Genomic DNA, 25,283 nt, shown 5'->3' on the forward strand with positions numbered 1-25,283 from the left:
GCCCTGGGAATATAGCCGGGGAAAGGCCAGAGGGAGCAGCGGGGCGGCCCCTGGGGTCTGGGGTCGGTCCCGGGGGCCGCGGGGGCCGCCGGTGACCTTGACCCGCCGACCGGGCCGGCCGGCGTCGTCCTAATCCGCGCGGGCGGGCGCAGCCGAGCTGCCCGCGGTGCCCGGCGGGCGGGCGGCGGCGGCGGGCGGGCTAATCCCGTATGTAAATGGCAGCCAATGGAGGGTGGTGTTGCGCGGGGCTGGGATTAGGGCCGGGGCGAATGGCTGGCAATCTTACTGGGATTACAGAACAAAGAGCCTCCCGCGCCCGCTCTCGGCTCCGCGCCCCGCCCTCCGCCGCAGCCGCCGGGGGTGGGGGCCCGCAGCCCCCGGCCGGCCGCCCGCGCCCTCCGCGCTCCGAGCTCTCGGCGGCGGGAGCTGAGTCCTGGCCGCGGGCCGGGCCCGGGGCGCCGCGGGCCGAGCGCTTGGGGATCCTCCAAGGTAGGAGAAAGTTTGGCGGGGGGCGGGCGCCCCGATCGGCCTCCGCCCGCCAGGTGCCGCGGGCCGGGGTCCGCGGGGGGCGCGGGCACGTGACCGGGTCATCCTCGGCCGGGGAGGCGAGGCCGGCCGCCCCCACCTGCCGGGGCCCCGCTACCGCCCCTGGCCCTCCGGCGCGGGGTGCCCGGCCGGCGCCCGCAGGCTGCCGCAGTTGGCGAATGAGGTCAGTGGGCTGCCCGCGGCTGGGGCGCGGGGCGGGGGCGGCGGCCGGGATGGGGGGCTGGGAAGGCCGCGGTCCGCCCCCCCCCAGTCCCCCGTCCTGCGCCCGCGCCCCCCACCCGCGCGGCCAGGCCCGCCCTGCGCGCGCTGCCGCGGGCAGCGGAGCCGCGGCGGGGCCTCGGGGGTCCCGGGGAGGGGGCCTTCCGAGTGGCGGCACCGAACCCGGTGGGGGTGGGGGAGACTTAGAGGACAGTGTGGGGGGGCACAAAGGGCTCCGTGCCGTGGGGGGGGCACAAAGGGCCCAGTGCCGCAAGTTGGGGGAGTGGGTCTGTGGGTGGCCTCTGAGTTCTTGCACATGGGCGGGGAGGGGGAGGAGGGGCGCCAGGGTGCCTGATGCCCCTCCACCCCCACCCTGAGCCCCTGGGAATGGTGGCCTGATAGCCACCAGCAGCCAGGGACAAGGACCGGGCCCTGGCCTGGGCCCAGGGCAAGTGGGGGTCCCGCAGTTGAGACTTCTGCCCTCCTGCAGAGCTGGAGGGGACTCAGGCTCTGTGGGCTGGCCCAGTGACCCTGGCTCCCAGGACTAGACTTCTCCTGTTGGCCCAGTGCCCCTTTCACAGCTGAGGCACGGGAGCTTGCCATGTGGGGGTCTTCCTGTGGGCATGTGGGCAGCGTGGCTCTCAGCGGGAGTGTGATAGATGGTGTGGGGATGCCCTGAGCCTGGAGGGCAGCTTCCAGAGGAGCGGGCGATTTGTGGGGGCTTCTCTTACTGCTCAGAGCAGAGGGGAAGGGCGGTCCTTGCCACCCTGGCCCCCTCCGGCCATCGCCTGCCTGGTGTGTTTGGCTGCCCTGTAGCCTGGGCTGCTGGGACCTTGGCAGTGGCCTGGGGCCTCGGGGCTTGGGAGGTGCCTTGCAGCAGCCCATTTATTTCAGCAGCGTCATTCCCACTGGGAAAGGGCACAGGCATCGATTATTTATTCGGAGCAGGAGGAAGTGGTGGGAGGCTGGTGGCTGGTGGTGGGGAGGGGCTGGTCACCAGGGCAGCCACGATGGGGGCCATCATGAATCACCTGTTTGGGCCCGGGGTGTGAGATTGACTTTGGCCTCTACTGAGCAGGTACCAGCCTGGCCCAGAGGTGACACAGAGTACCAGAACCCACCCCCAAACTGCTTCCGGGCCATGGGAACCTTGCGCCTGTACCCCATTTTGTATCTGCCCCAAGGATGACCTAGAAATGATCAGTTCCAACTCCGAGGGTCCCAGAGGACCCACTGGAGGAAATGAGGAAGGGTTGGGACTCAGCCTCGCTCCTTCCACCTCACTTGAAATATGGGAGAACTTAGGGATGGAGATGGCAGAATGGTCCTGCCCAAGCGGCGTGTTCCTGGGCGAGCTTAACCTACTTAATAGACTGTCGTCTGGGTGCGGAGAAGGCCATGTATTTGCAGTGTGTTCATCACAAATTATTTCATCTATTCCTGTGGGGGGGGTCTCCTGGGAGCCCAGGAGCCTCTGACACAGCTTTGGCGCCTGAAAGCCGCCTGGGAGGTGCAGGGACACTGGAGGGGGTCTGGGGGGTGGCCATCCTGCAGTCTCTGCAGAGGCCAGGGCTTGCAGGGCTGGGTGGGTAACAGGTTTGGTGACAGCTCCGTTGTGGAGGCCCCAGCTGTGTCTCCATGATGTGGTGGGTGACAGCTTGGGGGGATTCGTGTCTGGACTCCCAGTCACCCTTGTCCTGCGTGGCTCTCTCTGCCCACCGGCTCCATCTTTGGCCTGCCCGTTGGACCCTGCCGGCCTCACCCTCCCAGCCTGGCCTCCACACACACTGCCATCCTTGCCTGGGGTCCTCAACCTCCGGGGCTCTCCCACCCTTCGAAGGGGCTGGGGGCTTCCTTAAATGGTCCCCCTGACTCAGGTGGAGGTGTCAGTAAGGCTGTCCCAACATGGATCTCACTCGGATCTGTCCTGGTGGCGCCGGATCTCATGTCTGCCCTGGTGGCGCCGGGTGCGGTCAGGAGAGGAGGTCTGGTCCTCAGCCACCTGTTGGACGGCCACGTGAGGAAGGAATGGGTGACGTCCTGCTGCCTGGACTCTGCTGCCTTCCTGGGTTCTCATCTCTGCGGCAGGGTCCCCACCACAGGAGCTTCCGCTCCCCGGGACTGGGGGCCACTTTCTCTCTCCCCGTCGCCCACTGTCTCGCCCAGAACCTTAGCCTGAGGCTGTGCCCCCCGCACCTCCTCCATCCTGCCCCTCTCTGTTCTTACTCTGCTGTCCCTGGGCAGCCAGTAACACAGACAGGTTCTTGGGGACTAGCCCGCTCCTTGGGCCGTGCAGAGGCCCCAGGGCCACCCAGGGAGCAGGACCTGCTCGTTCACAAACACCTGGGAGCAGAGCTGGCCCCCAGTGGGGGTGTGGGCCTCATGCCCAGCTGGGTTCAGTTTACTGAGGGGCTTCTGGGAGGGAGTGGGACCCGTGGGACAGGGGACCTTCCGGGAACTGGAAGGAAATTCCCAGCAGGACCTTGGAGCTGAGGTGAGGGGACATGAACACAGCTGGCCAGGAGAAAGTGGGATGTGGCCTGTGGTCGGCGACAGGGGACGTTGGAGGCTTCTGGGTGTAGGTGTCAAGGTTCCTGGTGGAGCAGGAGGGCCAGCCTCCCGGAATCCCTCCAGTGGTCTGGGGGAGCGGGTTGTGCCCTGGCCGGGCCTGGAGTGGTCTGGACCCCACTGCTTTCTTGGAGCGATTCCCAGCCTGGTTGTCTGCGCAGCATGGGGTGTGGCGGAGGGCGGGGGTCCCCGTGTCTCCCTCCCTGGCCTGCTCTTTGGACCCCGCCCCTCCTGCAGGACTGACCTGGCCTCAGTCCCCTTCCCTTCCCTCTGACCTGATGGGCTCTTAGGTTCCCTGGCTTCAAGGATGTGGAGGATGGTCCGGGCCTGAGTGGGGTGGGGGGACCTCGGCCTGCCTTGCCCCCCACCAGGTGCCCAGGTCCTCCATCTCAGGGACATCTGACGGGGGTGGCCACTCAGTTATGTCAGACCTGGCTGAGAAGGCGAGGGGCTCAGCACCGGCTCGTGTGTTGCTGAACGCTGGGTCCTTGTCCCCTACGCAAATCCAATAACGAGGACACTGTTTTGAGAAAAAGAAAAACAAGGCTTATAGCTTTGCTGGCAAAGGAGGAGCACAGGGGACTCCTGTCCCAAAGGCTGGGATTCTGCCCATCACCGGCAACAGGGTTTTTAAAGAGGTGACTCAAAGGCTACACTCCCTGCGTCCTCTGAGTCGTAATTCACTTGTTAGTTTGGGAGATGGTCATTTCTGAGACCTTCTGGTGCCGTTCCCAAGACTGGATGGCTTCATTCCCCTGGTGGGTGGTGCTCAGGACAGAGAGCTCTGCCTAGGATGGGAGGAAGGTGACCTGTCGCCCCTGAGATCGGGGACCGGGAGGTTAGGGAGGAACAGGGAGAGGAGGAGAGACATGGCCACTTGAAAAGTAAGTCACAGTGGCCGAGCAGCAAGGGCTGTGTTCAGAGCGTCAAGTGGACACAGTTCCACGTGGAGGTGAGTTAGCGGCGAGGTTGCGCTGGGTCCCCACACGGGCTTGGTCCCCACTCAGGGCTGTCTTGAGCAGAGCCTCCTTCCCAACACCCTCCTCTTGACCCTGGCCTGGGCCGCTGACCTGGAGCTATTTGTGTGCCCACCTGTTGCCCTCCTTCAGGACCACCTGCTTCGTGTTGCCTGGTTTAGCAGACAAAGTCCAGGACGCTCAGTTAAATTTGGATTTCCGTAAGCAACAGATAATGCAGCACTGGGGACGGACTTATACCAAGAACTCATCATCTGGTTCTTACTGGGCCGGAAGTCCTCTGCCCTGGGGTGTAGCTGGGCCTGGAGTTGGGGTCTGGGCACCCCCTGAGGCTCTGGGGACGTTCTGCCACAAGCTGCCTGATCCATGGTCCACCTAACTTCCTGGGGTTTTCTCCAGTCTGTGACCCAAGGGCCCACATTAGGCCTGGGTGACCTGGAGGGTGAAGTGTGGGTAGTCTCTGGTGCTCTTGGGGGTCCCTAGCCTGGGAATCTCTTGTTTCAGGGGCTTCTGTGCCAATGTGGTCCTAACAGCATATTAGGAAATGGTGGGCTGGGCACAGTGGTGCTCACCCGTAATCCCAGAGATTTAGGAGGCTGAGGTAGAGGATCACAGGTTCAAGGCCAGCCTCAGCCATTTAGAGCCTGTCTCAAAGTTAAAAAATTAGAAGGACTTGGGCTGTAGCTCAATGGTAGTGCTTTCCTGGGTTCAACCGCTAGTACCAAAAAGAGAGAGAGAGAAAGAGAGAGATGCTGGGAGGAGGGAAGTATCCAGAAATACCCTGTTAGAATCCAAATTATGACTTTCCATCAAGATTTGCAAAAGCCGAAGTCCGAGTACTAGCAGATGGTTTCTCTGCACCTACCATTCAAAGGTGAGGAGATCCTGCTTCTGGGGGGTCTGCATTTGGGGCCTGTCCCCTCTGGTGAACTGAGGTGTCTTAGTACCTTTGCTGTTGCTGTAACTGGATGCTGTAGGCGAGGCCTTGTTAAAGAATGAAGGTATACCCAGGTCCAGGGCATTGAGGTCCAGGACAGAGGGTTGCATCTGCTGGGGACTCTAGAGTCCAGAGGTGGCCCGGCAGGTCACGTGGTGACAGCAAGCGTGCTCCCCAGGTCTGTTCCTCTTCTTATGAAGTCACTAATGCCGACCCAGGGCCTACCCTCATGCCCTCACCTCTTAGAGGGTCAGAGTGGGGTCACATTTCAGCGTGAGTTTGGTGGGACTTCCACATTGTGGCAGGTGGTCACCGGGAATTGGCAGCATCCCTCCATGTCACTTGTCACCCCTACCTCAGTCTGGGCAGTTTGCTTGGATTAAAAGTGGAAATGGTGCTTCCCGACTTGCCCGGCCCAGGCAGCCTGGTTGTGTGGGTCACCTCAGAGCAGGGCTGGAGTGCAGCCAGGGTGGGAAACCACAGGTGGCAGGTTGTGGCTGGGTGCTGGGTACTGAGTAGCTCCAGGGTGCTGAGTGGCCGTGCTGAGTGCTCAGCGAGGAGGGGAGCCAGCAGCTGGGGGCACCGTGGGCCTTTCCCCTCCCACACTCTCCTGCCGGAACCCCTTCTGGAAACTTCTAGAGGGCAGCATGAGGTTAGGCCTATTTGCTGGGGGCGGGGTCAGGCTGTATTTTCTTGCTATGGACAGAACCACAGGAAAAGGGAGTCTTGTCTGTCTGTCACCTGCCTGTCACTCCTCCAGCCGGTGAGGCACCTGCAGGGCACCAGGTCTGGGTCTCGCTGGGAGCGTGTCCTCATTCAGTTGTGGTTGGGTCTGTCTGTCGTGGAGGTCTGAGGGACAGCCTGCCAGCTGCCCCGCCCCCTGTGCCTGGTGACCCCTTTGCAGTCAGTCCCCTCCCTGGCCCAGGCCCTGCCTATGCTTCTCTGTGGCTTCTGCCTCTAGTTTTGCATTTCCAGTGTCATAGACGTGGGATCACAGACGTGGCCCCGGAGACTGGCTTCTTCCTGGCCGTCGCCTTCCCTGGCAGTGGCTCTATGGGGTCCTGGTTCTGTTACGGTCCGGGGCGAGGCAGCTCTGCTGTCCTCTAGGTGAAAACCTAGCAGACGGGCTGACTGGGCCCTGTGCCCCTGGGACCACCCAGGAGGAGAGGTGCCCCTTCCTCATTTCCACCGCGGGGCCATCTGGGGGGCAGCCCTTGGCCTGCACCCACCCTTAGCCCCTGTCGGGAGCTGACCCTGCGCCCGGAGGGCTGCACACCTCGGTCCTCAGAGCTGGAATTTCATCCGGTGTCTCTGGTGACTCATACCGTGAGCCCCGCGATGAAATTACAGCTTCCTGCTGCCTCCTCGCCCCGGAGCCTCCGAAGTCCAGGTGGGCTCTGGAACAATGGATGCTGTGGGGCTGGGACAGCTGGAGGGCGGGGGCGGCGCCAGGCGGGGAGCTGGCAGGGCCCTGTGATGTCTTGCCCACCTCTGTGCCCTGCCCCGGGCAGGGGTCCCTGGCCTGCGTCTGGTCCCTGCACCTGCAGCTGTGCAGCTGGGGATTCTGTGCTGCTTCCAGAGTGGGGGGGAGGCTGGGGAGATGGGAGGCTGCCCCGCGGCAGGAGCACAGTCACCTTGGGTGGGCTAAGTCCTCACCCCCCCATTCATGTTTTGTGTGTGTGCCAGGGATGGAACCCAGGGGCGCTTACCCCCACATCCCCAGGGTGAGTTGCTTAGGGCCTCCATGGGTTTCTGAGGCTGGCTTTGAACTCATCATTCTCCAGCCTCAGCCTCCCCAGCCATTGGGATTATAGGCGTGGCCCCCGGTTTGTGCATCTTTAGACGGGGAAGAGAACTCTTGGTTTGTGGGGCCACCGCGAACCCCAGCTGGGAGAATTTAAGCCCGTGGGTGACCAGAGAGCCTCGTGGGGCTCCAGCTTCCTGGGTCCCTTTGTGCCAATTAGGACCGTGTTCGCAGGAGCCGCCTGAGAGCACTGCAGGTGAAATTTTGGTTAACAAAACATTTGGGATCTGCTGCTGCCCGTGGTGGCCCTGCAGGAACAGTGGCTGTCCCCAGGAACCTGTGTGTGGGCAGCTCCCAGAAGCCCCTCGTAGGGCCACTTCAAGCCTGCACGGGTTGGCTGCGTGTGACGTGGCACCTGCCGAATCCGCAGGGCCTCGGATTCTCCATCTAGAAAATGGAGGTGGCAGCTAGTCGTGGGTCTGTGCGGGGTGGCTGGGTACGCATCACCAGTGGGGACCCAACCAGAGCTGTCCGTCTCCCTCTGGCAAACCCCGGGTGTCTGGCTTCATAAGACCGTCCCCTGGGTGACAGCGTGGCTGTCATGGTGTCCTAGAGTGTAGGCTTTCGGGGTCCTGGGGATGCAGCTGGGGTGGGCAGGTGGGTGCTCTGCCCTGAGTTGCACCAGCCCCGAGACTTGGGGGTTTGAACTTTGGGCCTGAGGAAGTGGACTTGGCCTTTCCCGATGAGTCAGGGCGGCCCCAGCGGCACCACAGCCCTGTGCCCCACAGCCCTGTGCCCCACGTCGCCCCCGCCCCTGTGTCTCCTCAGAGCCTGGCCTCCTGGGACCCACCCGGGCTCCGATACTCAGCGGGAGGCCTGCAGAGACTCTGGTCTGTCAGCCGGGTGCTGGGTGCTCCTGGGTGGCGGCCTAGAGCAGGTGGGACCCTGCCCGCCACCCACCCACCCAGCTCCAGGGTGGTCCTGGCAGCCCCCGGGGTCCTGTGCGGCGCCTGCTGGGGCTCTGTTTACCCAGGAGCTGGTTTTTCAGGTGTGGTGGCTCCGGGGTGAGGCCCGGCTGGGAGGGAGGCAGGGCCTCTGGGAGGAGGGGGCGGCCCTGGTTCCCCAGAGCATCCTGGCTGCCAGCGGGGTGTGGCCCGGGCAGGTGGGCAGACCACATCCTCCCCGTTGGATCTCTGTCCAGGCCCTGGGTGGCTGTGCGGGAGATGCTCTGAGAGGTCTTGGCTGCCCTGGGTTAGGCCAGGGCTCTCCCCGGCAGTGCTGCAGGGCTCCCCACTTCACAGCGGGGGGCGGTGGAGACACCAGTGCCTTTGAAGGCAGACGGATGGGACTTCAAGTCCCAGCCTGACCACTGGCCTGCTCTGTGGCCTCGGGCAAGTGACTTCACCTCTCTGAGCCTCAGGGAGCCATCGAAGTTAGCTCTGCTGTGTGGCTCGGGACTTGGGAGGCTCGCCGTTTTCTGCTGGGAGAAGCTGGCCACCATCCCAGCTAAGCGCATTTTCTCAACTTGTCACATGATGACCTCAGAGGCCAGCCCTTCAGGAGCCTCCACTCCCGCCCAGAAGGAAGCTGGGCACCTGTTCCCTGTTCTGCGATTGCCTGTCACCTGTGAGCCATGGCGGGGCTGGGCCTGGTCCTGCTTCTGCAGGGAGAGCTGCCCGCCCCTCGCCCCGGCGCTGGACTGGGTGCCAGTGTCTGTCCAGGGCTGGCACTGCCAGGCAGTGGGACAAGGCTGGTTTTGGTTTTGTTTTGCTTTGGTCCTTGGTGCAGGGCTGGCACCTGGGCATGGCGCAGGCTCTACCGTGAGCCGTGCCCCCCTGGGCTGGTGTTGGGGGCTGGCGACTCCCTCTCCATGTAGATGTCCCCGAGAGCTGGCTTTCCAAGGAGCACTGGGGTGGCTTAGGGAGCGGAAGCAGGTGGGGGTGGGCACCTGGGGGGTGACAGTGGGGACAGGGAGCCAGAGACGGGGTGCATGTGCTGCAAGCACCGTGCTCAGGAGTGACAGGAGGTTCCCTGGGACCAGCTAGGGGGTGGCGCTGGCCAGGTGGGGGCCTCCCTGCCAGGGGGCACCGTCTCCCCCAGCTCTGGGAGAAGCTTCCCCGGGGTGGCCTCATGGGGTGGTCTCGCACCTTCCCTCTGCACAGCCAGCGTAGGCCCTGCTGTGACCTCTCCTGGGTTCCCCGCGTGACGGGCCACTCTGCCAGCCACATCCCGGCCCCGTGGCTTTTCCCTGTGTGACGTCCTGTGCCATCAGCTGGGCTGATTCCTGCTGCAGACCTCAGCTTGGATGTCCCTGAGTGCTGGAAAGTGTCCCCAGCCCGTGCCTGCTCCAGGCCGCACCCCCGGCCATGCTTGTCCTGTCACCTTTACGGGCAGAGCTGTGGCCTCCCGTGGGGCTGTGGTCCCCCGTGGGTCAGGTCCCCAGTGCTGTCCCCCCTGCATCCCCTCCTGGTCCTGGAGGAACGTCCAGGAGTCAGAAGCAAGGTCACGAGGGACTTTGGTGGGAGTCCCTCCATTCCAGCCCTTGCCATCTCACCCCGTCCCCCGGGGCTGCCCGGCCAGCCTGGCTGTGGCACTCAGGGCATCAGATGGTGGCAGTGGCTCTGTGACTCCCTGAGCCGGGTACAGCCCAACTCAGGTCCCCTCTGTGAGGAGCAAGCAGCTGGTGGGTGGCTTGTGGGAAGCCGAGCCGCGGCCTGAGCCCCACACCTGATGTGCGCAGCGGGTGAGGGTCCAGGGGTCACCGGCCACGATGCGGGGAAACTTGGCCTTCGGCTGAGTCCCCTGGTTTTCAGAGTCCCTTCCAGCCCTGCGGGTGGCCCGGGGGATGGTCCACGGTCAGTGGGGGGTGCATTGCCATAGGTAATAGCAGGCCTATGCAGAGGTCGGGGCAGAGGAGTTTGCTCATTGCAAGAAAAGCCAGGGGTGGGCAGCTGAGATGGGGCTCAGCAGTGTCTTCAGGGACTTGAGTCTCTACCCTGTCACATTGTGTGTGCGCATGTCCAGTACTGGGACTTGGACCTGGGGCGCCTACCACCGAGCTACAGCTTCCTTTTTTTTTAAAAAAAAGACTTTTAGTTTGAGACAGGGTCAGGGGGTGTGGGTGGTACTTGCCTGTAATCCCAGCAACTCAGGAGGCTGAGGCAGAAGGATCACAAGTTGAAGTACAGCCTCAGCTATTTAGCAAGGCCCTAGCAACTTAGTGAGACCCTATCTTAAAATAAAAAGGACTGGGTGTGTGGTTTAGTGGTTGCATGTCCCTGGGTTCTATCCATGGTAACCCCCAAAATATTTTTTTGAGTCAAGGTCTTATTAAGTTGCCCAGGCTGGCCTGGAACCTGGATCCTCTTGCCTCAGTCTCCTGAGTTGCCGGGATTATAGGCACATGCACCCCCACACCTGACTGAATGCATTTTCTTTCTTGAGCTTGAGCCACATCCCCAGCCCCCCAACTAAATGCATTTTCAAATTAGCAGATTCTTTTCTTTTTGGCAGGGGGGCACTGGGGATTAGACTCAGAGGCATGTCACCATTGAGCTGCGCCCCCGGCCCTATTTTGTATTTATTTAGAGACAGGTTCTCACTGAATTGCTTAGCACCTCGCTTTTGCTGAGGCTGGCTTTGAGCTCGTGATCCTCCTACCTCAGCCTCCCAAGCCACTGGGATCACAGGCGTGCGCCACCATGCCTGGCCTCAAATTAGGCTATTCTATTTTCAACTTTCTTTCTTTCTTTCTGTTTTGGTACAGGGAATTGAACCCAGGGACACTTAACCATTGAGCCACATAGCTAGCCTTTTTATTTTTTGAGACAGGGCCTTGCCAAGTTGTTTAGGGCCTGAGTGGCTGAGGTTGGCCTCAAACTTGCAGTCCTGGGCTGGGGATGTGGCTCAAGCGGTAGCGCGCTCACCTGGCATGCGTGCGGCCCGGGTTCGATCCTCAGCACCACATACCAACAAAGATGTTGTGTCTGCCGAGAACTAAAAAATAAATATTAAAAATTCTCTCTCTCTCTCACTCTCTCTTTAAAAAAAAAAAAAAAAAAAAAAAAACTTGCAGTCCTCCTGCCTCAGCCTCCTGAGCTGCTGGGATTGCAGGTGTGTGCCACCATACCCACCTTGCCTATTTACTAGTATTCTTAATTAAGATATAATCACATTAAAATATTATTTATTTAGAGACAGGGTCTCACTGTGTTGCGCAGGCTGGCCTCCATCTCCTGGGCTCAGCGTCCTCCTCAGCCTCTTGAATAGCTGGGATCCTCAGGCGGGCCACCGCGCCCAGCTTGCTCTGTGCTTTTCAGCCAGGAGTGGTCGAGTTGGAAGGGACCCCAGGACATGTTGGCCTCTTGTCTTTTTCCGATGTGGAAACCAAGGCCTGGGGCTGGGCTCGATTTGCAGAGCCCTGCGGGGGCTCGGGCATGGGCTCCTTGTGCTCCTGCAGGTGCCGCCTGGTCCTCAGGAGGCGGGAGGGGCCCGTGGCAGCGGAACAGCTCCTGGCAGGTTCTGGAGCAGACTGTGGTGACTGGACAGGGACAGGGGTGCAGTCAGTGACAGAGCTTCCGAGATGCCCTGAGGGAGGAGAGGACGAGAGTGTGACGACACCACTGTGGAGTGTGGCCGGTTCTCGTCCCCAGGGACAGGCTTGGGAACGTGGCACCGCTTCGGCTCTGTTTTTTTTTTTTTTTTTGGTACCAGGGATTGACCTCAGGGGCCCTCGACCACTGAGCCACGTCCCCAGCCCTATTTTTGTATTTATTTAGAGACCGGGTCTCACTGAGTCGCTTAGCCCCTCGCTGTTGCTGAGGCTGGCTTTGAACTCAGGATCCTCCTGCCTCAGCCTCCCGAGCCAGGTCTGGGCCACCGCGCCCGGTTCCTGATTCTGCTCCTTAGAGCCCCAGGTCCCTCCAGCCCTGTCTCTTGTCCAGTGGAGCCCAGCAGGCAAGGTCCTCAGGGTCTGCTGGGTGAGGCTGACCACTGGGAAGGGCTTCCCAGGGGAGGGACCCCAGGCGCTGGCCTGGGCAGTGCGAGTCTGGGTGCTGTCCCCTTAGGGTCCTGCATCTCCATGCACCCCTGGGTCACGTCCCCCCTGTAGGGGCTGCCGAGGGCACTGGGGGTTTCTGGGCACTGGGTGTGGGGTGGCAGGTGCGCATGGCTCAGCTCAGGGCTCCCTGTTGGGTGGGGACAGTGACCGCTCTCTCCCTTCTGTGCCCAGGGCTGGTGAAGCAGGGGTGCCCTGAGTGACCCAGAGCCTGGGGGTCTCGGTCATGGCCAGCCCATTCCAGGACCTCTCCTGCCTCCGTGACCCACCCTAGATCCAGGAAAGCCTGTGACCTTGGCAGCGCGGGACCCTTCTCCTGCTGCATGGCCCACTTCAGACTGGGTGTCACCTCCATACCTGTGGGGTCCCTGCTGGTGTCCAGGGCCCACCAGGCCTCCAGAAGTCTCTCCTCAGGGTTTCCCTACAACCCGCGGCCAGGCCCTCACGCTTCAGCCCGGGAGGCGGGACAACATGCTCGGAGCAGCCCAAGGTGGGGCCGCTCAGGTCTCCTGTGGGCCAGGCCAGCGTGGGCAGTGGGCCGGATGGAGGGCCTGATGGAGCACTGTGCTGAGGCTCTGTTTAGGGGACACCGGGGACCAGGAGTATGCCTACTCTGGGTCCCAGCAGACTTGGTTTGAAGCTGCCCCAACTCTTCCTGCTGTGTGACCTTGGGCAAGTCACTCAGACATTCTGAGCTTCCACACCTCCATTTATGCCTGTTGCCTGAGCATAGCACCTGCTGATGCTGACCCTACTGGCTCGATGTGACCGTGGTGTCCAGGAAGTAGTCCCAGGCCCTGCTGGGCCTGTCCTTCAGTGAAGGGGTGCACAGACAGGCAGTGGTCAGCCCCCTGCACCAGGGCCTGGCTCCCCTCCCCTCTGCTCTGTGAGGGAGGGGCAGAGCCTCGTCAGTGTCTTTCCCAGAGTTGAAGCCTGGGGTCCAGAGAGGGCAAGCAGGTGGCCTGGCCTCACACAGCCCTGGAAAGGGGAGAGCAGCTTAACCCAGGGCCCAGGGGCCTGGCCCCTGGGGGTTCTCCAGGTGACAGTCGGTGAGCGGCTGCCCGCCATTGGTGTCAGGGACAGCTCTCAGTGTCCCTGTGGGCTGGCCGCCTGCCTGCTGGGCCTCAGCCGTCCAGCTGTGAGCTAGCTTGCAGGACCCATCCCCGTCCCCTCCCGGGTGCCCCAGGTGTGAGAGATGCGTCAGCAGAGGGACGCGCGGAGCCTGTGTGGGCACGCATGTCCCCCTATAAAGCCAGACGGTGTGAGCTGCCCTCTGTGCACTTCACCTGGGGGCTCCCTGGCCTGGTGGCCCTCAGTGGGTCTGCAGTGGGTCCTGAGTGTGTGTGAAGGGAGCGCCTGGGCTTGGGGCCTGTTGGGAACGGGCCGCGGTGTTTGTGTGCAGGCGAGATGGGCAGGTCCCAGGGGATGGACATCTGCCCAAACCTGTCTCCACTCCAGTGTGTGGGAGGAGAGCCTGCTCGGGAGCCGGGCAGCACAGATGCAGGTCGCCGAATCTCTGGGCTTTGGTGTGCCCGCCTGTAAGTGTGTGTGAATGTGTGGGCTGGTGAGAGTCCTGCCCGGCCCCAGAGAAGGGGGTGGATGATGGGAGACGGTTGTATTTTCTGTTGCTATAACAAAGTATCTGAGACTGGGTGGTGTATAAAGAAAAGAGGTTCACTGAGGTCACAGTTTGGGAGGTTCAAGAGCATAGTGCTGGTGTTTGGTGAGGGCCCCTTGGTTGTGTCACAGTGTGGTGGCTGAAGTCATGGCAGGAGCATGTGTGAGCGGGAGAGATCCTCTGCGAGCAAGGAGGGGCCAGCCTTCCTCCTTCCATGACAACCTGCCCTCCTGAGAGCTGACTCAGCATAAATCCCACCCAGGGCTTGCCCCGGGGACCCAGGGACCTCCTGCCAGGCCCCACCTCCTAAGGGTCCCACCCCCACTCTTTTGGGACCAGGCCTCCATCCAGCACAGGTGATTCGGGCCACACCCCATGCAGACAGTAGCAGTGACTTGTCACCCATCAGCACCTGGCCTGGCCTGGCCTCCAGGAACCTGCCCAGAAGCTGCTGAGATTCCTTCCCACTGCACCCTGCTCCCCCGCCCTGTGCCCTGCTCCTGGTTTCCCTCCTGAACCTCCATCTGGCCTTTGAATCCAGTCCTCCATCCTGTCCCGAGCTCTGGTCCCCGTGAGCAGTGGATGACGCTGTGGGTGACCAGGTGTCATTCAGTTCCTCCTCCCCCAGGTCAGGGTCCCGTCCTGATCTGCCCCGGTTCTAGGTGCAGGTGAAGCAGAAGCAGAGAAAGGGCTTGCACTTAGTTAGGTCCCTGGCATCCCATAGGGTGCGGGGCGCAGGGGCAGGGGCTCAGGGCCAGGGGCTCAGGGCAGGCTTGGGGAGTGCCTGGTGGAAATGAAGAGGACGGGGTGCAGGAGGGCATTTGAGGAGAGGCTGAACCTGTGTCATTTATTTTTTGGTACCGAGGATTGACCCCAGGGGCGCTTAACCACCAAGCCCCCCCCGCCCCCCCCCCGCCCTTTTTTATATTTTGAGACAGGTTCTTGCCAAGTTGCTCAGGGCCTCCCTAGTTTCTGAGGCTGGCTTTGAACTCGAGACACTCCTGCCTCAGCCTCCAAGTTGGAGGGATTACAGGTGTGCACCAGTGTTCTTGGCTGAGGCTGGACCTGTTGACTGCAGAGAGAGGATGGCTGGAGGCCCAGAGTGACCGTAGAATCTGGGGGGCGGGGGCGGGGACAGGCAGGAGGCTGGATGCGGCATGGGTGTCGGGTGGTACTCCCAGCCCAAGTTCTCATTTCACATGTGGGGAAACTGAGGCCAGCGGGGCCAGCGTCTGGCTGTGCCTGAGGGGGCGTCTGGAGCTGGAAGCCAGGCCTGCCTCAGCCCAGCCTGGCCCAGCCCCTCCTGGCACCGCTCCCCCCACCGCGTCTGCTGGGAGGCTGCGGTGGGTGGAGGGCAGGGAGGCTTGGGCAGAGGCCAGCTGGGTGGGTGGGGCAGGAGCCAGCGCCCCGGGATTAGATCACCCCGCTCTGGCTCGCACGGCCCAGCATTTCCCGACAAGAGGGGCCTGGCACTGCGCAGCCTGGGTCTTCTGAGGAGGAGTGTTGACGTCTGGCATGTGTGTAGGGTCCCGGGAGATTCCCGGGGCCTCGCCTGGCGCTGGGTTGCCCCCTTGGCCCCTCCCCACTGCCCACCTGGCCCCAGCCTGGGCCACGGCACCAGCTCGGTGGCCCAGCTGGCCCAGCACCCTCGAGGCCCTCCTTCTGTCCCCAGCTCCACAGAAGCTAAAAGCAAATCCATGTCCCTACAGCACAGGGCCAGGCAGCACCTGGCACCAGGTGCCACAGCTCGCGGCTGGCCCATTGCCAGCCTGCCACATCTGGGGACAGATGTGTTGTTGGCGGGGACAGGAGAGCCCATGTCCAGGCAGTCCCTGGGGAGGTGCAGCTTAGCAGGTGACGTCAGGTGATGCAGTTGTCACTGCCACTTCCATAAGGGGCGCTTTTCCTCCGAGGCTCTGGGCCCTCCCTGTGCAGGGATCACCCCAGCCACTGGCACCCTTGGGCCCCAGGGCTGCGAGGCAGGGAGGGGCTGAGCGTCTCCCAGGGTGACCAGCTCCTGAGAGCAGGTGCACTTGAGCCTGTGTCTCCCTCCTCCTGCCTTCAGGGTGGGGACCAGGGGTGCTGGGGCTTGGCCCGCTTCCTCCTGTGTCTGCTCGTGGACCCGCTCACGTGCTCAGCTGCGCGCCACGTGACATTCTAGTTGACCGGCTGTATACATGGTGGTGGCCCCATGAAGTCCCGCTGTCCAGTGACGTCTCAGTTTGTTCGTGATGTTGGCACCACCCAGAATCACTGCGGTGGCCTTACTCCCACTGTGGCCTCGTCCTGAAGGCGTGTGACAGAGGACCTACTGCAGACCAGGCATTGCTGGGAGCTCCCTGGGCTGTGGACACTGCTCCTGGGTAGGGAGGCGAGGTCACCGCCCTGACTGGGCCTTTGTGTCTGACCTCCACGCCACCTTCTGTGCCAGCCTCCCCTCTGTGACAGGGCCTGTGGTAAACAGCTCAGAGAGGGCAAGATTGTGTAGGCGCACAGGTTGAGGGTCCGGTCCATGGTCAGCCAGCTCCATGGCTCTGTGGCCTGAGGTGACCAGACCATCATGGCAGAGGCCCAGGTGGAGGAAGGTGGGCAGCTGGTGGCGGCTGGGAAGAACCCAAGGAGGGAGTGGAGATGGATGTAGTCCCCAGGACGCACCTCCCCTGGCCCTACCTGCCTGCAGCTCCCGCCCCTCCCGCAGGGCAGAGTGTTAGCCCTTCTAATGGGTTAATCCACCGACTGTCGGAGCCCTCCTGATTGGGCACTTCCCAATGCCCCATCTCTGAACATGGTCATATTGGGGATTGAGCCTTCAGCCCATGAGCCTGAGGGGACATTGCAGATCTGACCATAGCACCTCCCCAGCAGACGGGTCGAATGCAGAGCTCTCTGTGGTTGGGGACCCTTGGTGATCCTCCTAGGGTGGCCGAGGGGCTCTGTGGCGCAGTGTCTGGGCCTGTGAGAAGGGGGAGAGACTGGGAGTCCTGGCCTCGGGCAGGGGTCCCTCTGCAGGACCCAGGAGCCAGGCCCGTAGCCCAGGGCCAGCTGTCCCCATGCAGCCCCGCTCTCTCAGGGGCCTCTGGGAGGTTGCTCTGCGCCCTTTCCCTGCTCCCCAGACCCCGCAGCTCCACCTCCACTGCTCCCGGGCACCCTCCTAATGCCCTCTGCTGTTTTGGTGCTAGGGATCGAACCAGGGCCTTGTGCATGCAAGGCTAGCGCTCTCCCAGCTGAGCTCTGTCCCCCGCCCATCCTGATGCCCTCTGATCTGCCTCCCTGCCACCCCCAGTCCCACCTCCCTGTGGTCTCCTGTGTCTTCTTGGCCTCAGTTCCCTGAGTTCTCCATCTCCAGCCTCCCGGGCAGGGTCATCCACATCAGGGCCTCTGCTGTACCCCACGTCTCAGAGCTCGTCCCTCCAGCCCAGAACCCCCAAGCCTCCAGCCCTTTTGTGCACAGGTCCCAGAGGGTCCCCCCACCCACCGGGTCTCCACTCTTCCTTCCCAGCCCACTGCTCGTGAGTGCAGGCCAGCCCCACTTGTGCCCTAAAGCTGGCTTGCCCTCGCCCACCGGCTCCCAGGGGCCCTCAGCGGCTCCTTGCTGAAGCGCCTCCTGGGGTCTTTGCCTGACCTCTGCAGCCAGGCCCGTCTGCACCCACTGCTTCCTGCCTGCCCTGCCCGGCCCTGCCCGGCCCTGGACGCTGCAGCCACTCAGCTGGGCCTGTCCCCACCTCGCCCACTCCTGAGCCTCTAGCCAAGGCCGCTGCCCTGCTCTGCCCGACCGCGACATGTGGGCGGCCCAGGCTGGCGGTCGGGTTTCCTGGGCAGCCGGGCACTTGGCACCCCTTCAGAGCCTTGCTCAGCATTGGCATCCAGGAGAGGTGGGTGTTGTGGGGCCAGGAGGCGTCCTCCAAGGTGGTGGCATCCTGTTGGGACGTCCCCTAGTGCAGCCTGCCTGGCTGCCCTCCCCCGCCCTGGGAGCGTCACCACTGACTGTCCCTGGAGGAGGTGTCCTACTGGGGGTGGAGTGCTTGGAGGGCCCCCGGGTGACCACCGCTGGCCGTGGGAATCACCCTGCTGTCTGTTGACCCCGTGGTTTTTAATTCCAGTCATCTATTGTTCTGTCCCCTCCCAGCCTGGGGTCCCTCGAGGGTGGGAGCACCCACTGTTGGTCCCAGCGTTGTGTGGGACCAGGTGTCCTGGTTCACATAAGCTGGTGGCACATTCCCACCTGCATGGTGATCCCCTGTGTGGCAGAGGCGGTGGCCATGGGGACTTGTCTGTCCATGGGCCTGACCTGAGGACCCCTCAGCGGGGACATGGGTTTGTCCTGTTCCCCAGCCAGGGCCCCTGACAGGAGCTGCACCCGCCCGCCCGGGAGGCCCTGCGCAGGCAGCCTGGAGCCTGTCTCCAAGGCCAGGACGCCGGTTGCCATGGGCACACGGGCCCGGGCAGGGCCGCCAGGGCTCATCCTGGTCACCAGGTGGCTTCCCCTGCCCGCCAGGAGCCAGCTTTAAATAACGGGGGTGGGGTGGGGGGTGTGGGGAACCTGACCCAGGAGGGCTGTCTGCCCAGGGGTGGCCTCCCCACCTGGGGGGGGGGCAGGCCCAGGGAGCCACACCCCTCCTGATGGCCCAGGGCCCTGCAGCTGTGCCTGGGCAGCGTAGGAGGTCCCCTGCGGGAGCTGGGTCCCCTGGCTCAGCCTGCTGCCCTGTGCTGGGAGAGGTGACTGGCTGGCCCTCTGGGGGCCTAGACCTGCAGCCAGGCCCTGGCCTGCTGTCCTGCTGCCCACTCGGTTCCCTGGGAAGCTCCTGGGCCCACCTGCCGCCAAGCCTAGGACCAGGCCTGGGGACCCTTTTCCTGTGCCAGGTGGGGAGCCCAGTTGGGTGGTTTATTTTTAAAAGCACGAGGTTCCTGTCTCATCTTCCAAATGGTGATGGACAAACCACTGACTTTATAAAACACATAAAAGCAAAAGGAAGGGCAGTCAGGCCCTGGAGAGGCTGTATGCAGCTTCCCTCCCTCTCTCCCTCCTGGGGCCCCTCTGCATGTCCCTGAGGCCGTCTGCGGGGGCAGGGCATCAGGAGCCTGCTCTGGCCTGGCCTGTGTGTGTCCTGAGTGCTTCTGTGACTCACCGTGTGCTGCGTCTTTGCGTCTTGGATAATTTCTCAGGATAAAATCATAGAATGAGAGTCTTGGGTTCAAGAGTGGCGACGTGGTTGAATGTAAACCCTGTGACAGTGACGCACACGCATAATCCCAGCAACTCAGGGATTGAGTTGTCCCAGCGACACAGGCCAGTCTGGACAACTTTGCAAAACCCTGTCTCAGAATACAGAAAGGGCTGGGGATGTGGCTCGGTAGAGCCCCCCAGGTTCAATTCCCAGAGCTGGGGGTGGGGGAACAACCCCACAATTTTTTTTTTTTTTGACATATGTCAGCAGATCACCAAATTCCTTTGCACAGTGGACCGCATTGGCCCAGGGCCTGGGCAGGGTGGCTGGGGTTGAGCTGCTGGGCAAGTGCTTAGCCATAGGTGATGCTCTGCTTTTGAGAGACATTCCCTCGACTCTGGCCTGAGGAGTCCTGGAGCGGCTCCCGCAGCCTCCAGGCAAGGCCCTGGGGTGTGCAAACAGTTGAAAAGGGACAGCGTGATATGTTCGGGTGCCTGACGAGGTGTCTCAGGACCTGAGTCTTCTACAAACTTTTGTTGAGGAGAAAAAAGTCATTTATGACAAGTAGGCAGCCCCTCCCCCAGGTCACAAGCAGACCAAGAACACCCCCAGCTCCCGAAGCCCCTGTCCCCGCCCTGCTGGGCTGGCTGCCAGGGCCTCTGACGTCTTTGAACCCTGCGCTGTGTGCCCTCGCACCCGGAGTGTTTCGTCACGGTTTCGACACTCAGCCGCGCTGTTGCATGAGCAAGAGGCTGGTCCTCCCTCTGATGTCTTTTCCAGCTGACCAGGCGCCAGGGTAAGGGGGGATGCATTGGGGGCAGACACACAGGCGGCTGCCGAAGTTGGGATCCTGTCTGGATCATTGCTCATTTTCCAAGAAATAAAGTTTGCTTCCCTGAAAGCCTCCTGGGGAGCAGGAGAGGAGCGATGGGGGTGCGGCTCAGCAGTGGAGGCTGTGCTGGGGCACGAGCCCCCATGGGGTCCCCAGCACCCTCTCCCTCTCCATTCCCCCCCAAATCCCAAGCTCAGCTCCCCAGGTGGACAGAAGTCAGCTGACTGACCTCCGCCTGCTTGACCCTGCAGGTGCGTGTCTCTAGGTGCAGAGGACAAGTGGGCAACATCCAGTCCCAGAGAGGTGGCATCGGTTCATCCTGAGACGATCATCCCAGTGGGCACTGCTTCTTTGCATTTGGATCTTCAAACTGTTGGTTTTTTCTTTTTTTTTTTTTTTTGGTACTGGGGATTGGACCCAGGGGTGCTTAACCACTGAGGCATATTCCCAGCCCTTTTTTGGGGGTGGGGTACTGGGAAGTGAACTCGCGAACTTGGGCGCTGAGCCCCAACCCCAGCCCTATTTTGTATTTTATTTAGACACAGAGTCTCACTGAGTTGCTTAGGGCTTGCTTTTGCTGAGGTTGGCTTTGAAGGATCCTCCTGCCTCAGCCTCTCTAGTGGCTGGGATCACAGGCGTGCTCCACCGCTCCGCCCTTTGACCTCACAGTTCTTTGAGGTTGATGTGAGTGAATCTGGCCTTCATATGGGGCCTCGGGAGCCAGCATCATGAAATGGGGGACCTGGGAGAGGTGGGGTGAGCCTCAGTAGGCGTCAAGGGACTGGTACGTACTCAGCAATCAGGGGCAAGTGACTGTGCTCAGTAGCCGTTGCTGGTGCTCATCTCCATGGTCACTAGCTGCAGGCACCTCGTTCTGTGCCCAGTCTCCAGACGCTTTTTTTTTTTCAAAGGAGAAGCACAGGGGACTCCTGTCCCAGAGGCTGGGATTCTGCCCACCAGAGGGGCCAGGTTTTCTAAAGAGGTGATTCATAGGCCACACTCCGGGTGTTGTTGGTCGGAGTCGTAACTCACTTGTTAATTCAGGAGATTTCTGAGATCTTCCGGTGCCATCTCCAAGTCTGGGTCACCTCATTCCTGGGCTGGGTGGTGCCCAGGATGGAGAGCTCTGCCTGGGGTGGGGGGGGTGAGGAGTGATTTTGGGGGAGTGGAGTGGAAGGAGAAAACTGTCAATTTACGACTGAGCCCCAGGCGCAGCCCTGCTCCAGGCCTGAGGTGGAGCCTGCCTCACTCCCCGCTCCCCCATCCCCGCTCCCCCATCCCCGCTCCCTGCTCCCTGCTCTCGGAGTGCGCCTTCCATTCCTGGGAAAAGTGGGTGACAGCCTCTCCAGGCCGCTTCCTGTGGAGAGATGGTGAAGTTGGGGGAGGTGACCAAAGTCCTGTTCTCCCCCAGGGGGGTGTAGACAGCCCTGGGTGTTGCTGCCCGGGCCGTATGGGGGTCTGGGTTCCTCTTGGTACAGTCTTGCTGCTTGACCTTTGGGAGTGGCTCGATCCATGCAGCTTGTCTTCAGGGTCCCTCCATGGTGTGGCCGGGCCAGGTGCGTGTAGAGGGCGGCTGCTTACCCAGTAACTGGGCAGTAGACGCTGCGTGGTGGTGACGTCGTGAAGAGCACAGTTGTCCAGAGGCCGGTGGGAAGCCTGCATCCTGAATGCTCCCCACTGTCACCTCTTTGCCAGCCTTAGACGTGTGCCAGGTGGGAGGCTGGCCACCTTGGCTGGAGGGGACAAGGCTTTGTGGGTGGGGTTGTGGCAGAGGGAAGGACACCCTTCTGCAGACATCTCAGTGGGAGGAAGCAGGTGCGGCTGAACATGAGGCCCCGGGCTGACCTCCCACAATGGCAAGGTTGATGGACAGGGCAGCTCATTGGGCAGCTTGGAGCTGAGGCTTTATAAAAGTGGGTCCCATCCACCCATCGCTGCTGTCTGACCTTCCTAAGGGTGCCGGCTGGTGCCCATTCTATAGGCGGTCTATAGACGAGGTTTGGGGGAAGGAAAGCACTTGCGCATTGGACGAGCCCCCGGGAAGGCAGGGCTTCTCTCTCATTCTTGAAACGTGCCTGGAGTCGGAGCTTTGAGAGTTATGGGATTGGTCGGTTCCAGGGTGTTTGTGTCCCATCCTATTGCAGAAGTTATTTGAAAGACTCATCAAGGAGCATGGCAAGAGGGGTCTGGGGACGTAGCTCAGGGACAGACACTTGCCTAGCGCTCATCAGTCCCCCACTTCCATCCATCCCCTCTGTCATAGGCAGTGGCTTTGATCATCCTGATCTAAGGGGCTGCAGCCTCCAGGAGACGGAAGGGTTAGCAGCCAACACCTGCTCTCGATGAGAAGTTCTGCCCGTGTCTTTGGGAATGTCTCACTGGCCAGAAGCTGTCCCACGGCCATGCCTAGGCTGCAAGGAGTCTTTGGTATCCAGAGGACTCAGTTCCAGCACCCCCAAGGCAGGCACCCCAATCCAAGGAGGCTCAAGCCCCGTGGGTAAAATGGCGCGGGATTTGCCCAGACCCAGGCACATGGCCCGTGTGCTTTAAGTATCTCTAGATGACTTCATGTGACTGGCATGGCAGTAGCTGCTGCGCCGCATAGTTGAGGGAATTATGGCAAGAAAAGAATCTGTTCAGTTCAGCTGCAGGTTTTATTTCTCAAATATTCAACCCACAGTTGGTAAAAATCTGTGGACGTGGGACCTGTGGACGTGGGGACCGGCTGTGTGTGTTCCAGCCCCTTGGAGTCGGGGACAGGGGAGAAGGTGGCTGTGTGAGGCCTGAGTGGCCACAGGGTTTGCCTCAGGGCCACGCCCACCAGGGATGCACGGCCAGCACAGTTGCCCAGCCGGGTTGCTCCAGGTGGCCTCAGTGAGATGCCCCTGCTGCAGGTGGAGGAAGCCCACACAGGACATGGCCTCAGCAACGTGGACTTCTACTGTACAGCGTGAGGCCGGGAGGTGGCTGGTCTGGACTAACAGAGACCAGGTCCTTCCAGGGTCTGCTGCTCTGCAGGTGGCCCCCCCTCCTGGACGGTGGTTCTCAGGGCCGTGGTTGGGGTGCCCCTGCAGGATGAGGCCACCCCAAGACCCTCTCCAGGCACAAGCTCCCTAGTAGCTCTCTCGTTTCCGTGGCCAGGACTGGACCGGTGCTTCTCCTTACCCCAGTCCCCGCCATGGGAACTGGAGGGCCCTGATCCAATCTGGAGACCCGGCTTCACCCTCAGGCCTTGGACCATAGTTGGAAAGTGTGTTCCTGTCTGCACTCGTACAAGATTCAGTCCCCAAATCTTGCATTAGTGGCTTTAAGAGTGTGGTAACAAACCAACTAGGGTGTTTCGGGTGGGCTTTGGGAGTGGTTAAATTTGGGCACTGGGATGGGCCCCAAGCACCTGCTTTTAGGTGCCAGGGCACAGTGGGCAAGCCGGCTTAGCAGGAGGAGAAGGGCCTTTGAGGTCTGGGCCTGGGTTGGGACACAGATGTCTTGACCACACTCCAGATCCCCTCGTACCGCACTGCAGCCAGGTGTGAGACCCCCTCTGGCTGTCAGCCCAGAGCCTGGCCTGTGTGTCCTCCCTTAGCTACAATGATGGGTGGCAAAGGGGGGTGGCCGGAATCTAGTGCCACGGGTGACACCTTCCCCACTGGGGAGCCACTGGGGCAGGAGATGAGTATCCGGGGGGAGGGTGGGTCTGCCAGGGAGGAAGGATGTCCCCCGGCTGGGAGGGGAGGAATGTCATTTTGTTTGTTCTCTCGAGCTGCTTTTTTGGAGAAACAGGCATATGGCAGCACTGGCGGGGGCGTGCTTGGGTGGCGTGTGAGCGGCTTTGCCTTTTGCAGGGCTAGGTTTAGTTTTTCCGCCGGCTGCCGTCCCCCCCCCCCGCCCCCTCCCCCCAGATGGCCCGCAACTCAGAGGCGCTTCCTGGGTGTCTGGAAACGTCCGCTTCTCCAGAGGCCCTTCTGGGGTGTCCAGTGGCAAAGGGGTTGGGGAGCTCTCCAGCAGACCAGGCCTGAGCCTTGCAGAGAGGTCTGAGCTGGGGACTGCATGTCCAGGGCAAAGGGTGTGGGCAGCGAGGGCCCCCCCGAGCTTCAGGAGGCTGCCGTAGCAGGTGCAGGCTGGTGTCCCTTATCCACAAAGCTTAGGGCCAGACGTCTTGAATTTCACATCTCAAAGGATTTTGCGGTATTTGTCAGAATGTCATGACATACATGTCTTAGGAACCCGAGTCTACGCTTCTGCTTCATGGACACCTCATGCATGTGGCCTGAAGGTGATTTGTTGCTGTCATTTGTACCAGGAATTGAACCCAGGGCACGTAACCTGAAGCCGCATCACCACCCTTCTTATATTTTATTTAGAGTTAGGATCTTGCTTAGTTGCTGAGGCTGGCTTTGAACCCACGATCCTCCTGCCTCTGCCCATGGGATCACAGGTGTGTGCCACGGTGCCCGGCCCCAAGGTGGTTTCACAGTGTCTCCAGATGCCTGTGTTGGCGTGGGGCTGGGGTGGAATTTTCTGCTGCGGCGTTAGGGTCCTTGCTCAAAAAACACAGTGTGGGTCTTGGAGCATTTCAGGTTTGGGATTTTCAGATTGGGACAATCCACCTATTCCACGCATGTGGTGCCTTGCAAGAGCAGCGTATGTATTTTCACAGTTCTGGAGTCCGGAGTCCAGCGTGTCACCTGTGGGCTCAGATCAAGGTGTGGGCGGGGCCGCTGTTGAGCAGAGACTCAGCCCTTTGCTTTCCCAGCCTCTGGCGGCTGAGGCTCTCATGGGCTTGTGGCCACGTCCTTGCAGGTTCAAGGCCACCGTCTTCAAGTGTCTGTCTGCCCTTGGTCTTCGCTCCTGCCAGTTCCCCTCTCTCTATCATAGGGAGATGTGACGGCCTCCAGGGCCTCCGCAGGTCTCCCTTCTCAAGGTCCTTCAGTGTGTCACCCCCTGAAGTAGTTTTCCCTTAGAAGGTGACATTTATAGGCCCCAGGGATGAGGACAGGTGTCACTTGTCGGAGGTCACTTTTGAACCTACCAGGTGCTCCTAGGGGCAGATTTGCCTCCCTTCGTGCTGTGGTGGACAAGGCCTGGGAGAGGAGGGCAGCTGGGGATTCCTGCTGACCCTGTCCTCTCTTCTCGCCTCAGCCCTGTCCCCACTGGTCACCCTGGACACGTGCGTGTACCTAGACCGTCCACCAAGCTTGTCCATGCTCCCAGCACTGCCCCTCGGGCCTGACCTCTGCAGGGCCTGCGCTGGGTGTGCCAGTGACCCCCGAGACAAGTCGCCTGGACCTGGCTACAGCGCATGACAGTCCCCTCCTATCTCAACCTCTCCCCGCTGGGGGTTGACTGGGCTGGGCCAGGTGGGTCTTGCCCAAGTCCTGTCCCGTGGCTGCATTGGAGGGTGGCCAGGGTTGGGGTCATGTTAGAGACATCGTCAGGCGCTGGCCTGGTGCCTGGGCTGGGGAAACGGCCAGGGCCTCTTGGGCATCTCCCTCTTTTTTGGCATTTCCAGGACGGTTCCGCCAGGACAGCCGGGGTCTCGTGGCCACTGTCTCAGAGTAGGTGGGAAGTGGGGACCCTCGAGCACTCCCAGCTCCTTGGCTGGTTCAGGGTGAGCAGTGAGGCCCGACGTCAAGAGTGGGGAG

At 61.7% G+C, this 25,283-nt stretch overlaps 1 protein-coding gene across 2 annotated transcripts in view; it reads left to right on the plus strand.

Annotated features, from left to right (window-relative positions):
• Positions 1-239: 239 nt before the first annotated feature.
• Gtf2ird1 (GTF2I repeat domain containing 1) overlaps positions 240-25,283 on the plus strand; it is a 78,690-nt gene continuing 53,646 nt past the window's right edge. The window contains exon 1 of one of the 2 annotated variants that reach the window (XM_078023924.1): positions 240-489. The gene's annotated coding sequence lies outside the window, so the exon portion shown is untranslated. Of the gene's footprint in view, positions 490-597; positions 710-25,283 lie in introns of those variants that run through there. The other variant, XM_078023926.1, reaches the window with a different exon arrangement.

This window comes from Ictidomys tridecemlineatus, chromosome 10 (genome assembly GCF_052094955.1).
Source record: "Ictidomys tridecemlineatus isolate mIctTri1 chromosome 10, mIctTri1.hap1, whole genome shotgun sequence".
Lineage (NCBI taxonomy): Eukaryota > Metazoa > Chordata > Mammalia > Rodentia > Sciuridae > Ictidomys > Ictidomys tridecemlineatus.